Source organism: Hyaena hyaena, unplaced genomic scaffold (genome assembly GCF_003009895.1).
Source record: "Hyaena hyaena isolate Hyena2069 unplaced genomic scaffold, ASM300989v1 scaffold_100, whole genome shotgun sequence".
Lineage (NCBI taxonomy): Eukaryota > Metazoa > Chordata > Mammalia > Carnivora > Hyaenidae > Hyaena > Hyaena hyaena.
The window spans coordinates 3,625,258-3,626,546 of NW_024080732.1; the positions used below are offsets into that span (position 1 = coordinate 3,625,258).

Consider the following 1,289-nt stretch of genomic DNA (forward strand, 5'->3'; position numbering starts at 1 on the left):
CATTGAACACCATGGGGGAAGGGAAGGGGAAAAAGTCATTACAAACAGAGAGGGAAGGAGGAAACCATAAGAGAACCTTAAATACAGAGAACTGAGAATTGATGGGGGGAGGGGCAAATGGGTGATGGTCATTGAGTAGGGCACTTTTTGGGATGATCACTGGGTGCTGAATGTAAGAAATGAACCACAGGAAGTACCCCTAAAACCAAGAATACACTGTACACAATGTATGTTAGCTAATTTGACAATATATTATTTTTAAAAAAACAATGAAGAGAACCTGGGAGAAGCTTCTTCTGGCAGCCCATGCCATGGTTGCCCTTGAAAACCCAGCTGATGTCAGTATTATATTATCTAGGAATACTGACCAGAGAGCTGTGCTGAAGTTTGCTGCTGCTCCTGGAAGCACTCCTCTTGCTGGCCACTTTGCTCCTGGAACCTTCAGTAACCAGAGATAGGCAGCCTTTCATGATCAGACAATTCTCGTTGTTACTGATCCAGGGCTGACCACCAGCCTCTCACAGAGGTGTCTTTTGTTAACCTGTATACCATGTCTCTATACTATATGGAGATTGACATCCCTTGCAACAAAGAGAGATCTCACTCCGTGGATTTGTTGTGGTGGAGGCTGGTCTGGCAGGTCTGTGTATGGGTTGGCACCGTTTCTCATGAGCATCCATGGGAGATCATGCCTGAACTCTACTTATACAGAGATTCTGAAGAGATTGAAAAGGAAAAGCGGGGTGCTGCTGAAAATGCTGCGACCAAGGAAGAATTTTAGGGTGAATGGGCTGCTCCACCTTCTGAGCTCACTGGTCTTCAATCTGAAGTTGCAGACTGGTCTAAAGGCATGCAGGTGCCCTCTGTGTCTATTTAACAGTCCCCTAATGATAACTGGTGTGCTCAGCCTGCCACTGAAGACTAGTCTGCAGCTCCTAGTGCTCAGGCCACTGAATGGGTAGGAATAACCACTGAGTGGTCTTAAGCTGCTGTTCCACAAAGGCAAATAAAATGGAATTAAGGTTGATGTAAAATAAACAGTTTCTTAAAAAAAAGAAAAGAAAAGGAAAGGAAAGGAAAAAGAAAGAAGCTCTTAGGAGATGTACAAAATGGAAGATTTCTAGGCAGAAGAGAGTGGGACAAGGAAGTTATGTTACCAAAGAATGGACTGGTTGTGGCAAAGTCATTTTCTTTTAGGGAATGGCAGGCATCTATCAAGCAGATTATCTCACTAGTGCCATCGGTAGTTACTGATTTACTGGTTTAAGATTCCAGTTTTGGGAGAGGCT

General features: G+C 44.0%; 1 pseudogene; it reads left to right on the forward strand.

Annotated features, from left to right (window-relative positions):
• The first annotated feature begins 269 nt into the window (after positions 1 to 269).
• LOC120234027 lies at positions 270 to 985 on the forward strand (annotated as a pseudogene).
• The last annotated feature ends 304 nt before the right edge of the window (positions 986 to 1,289 follow it).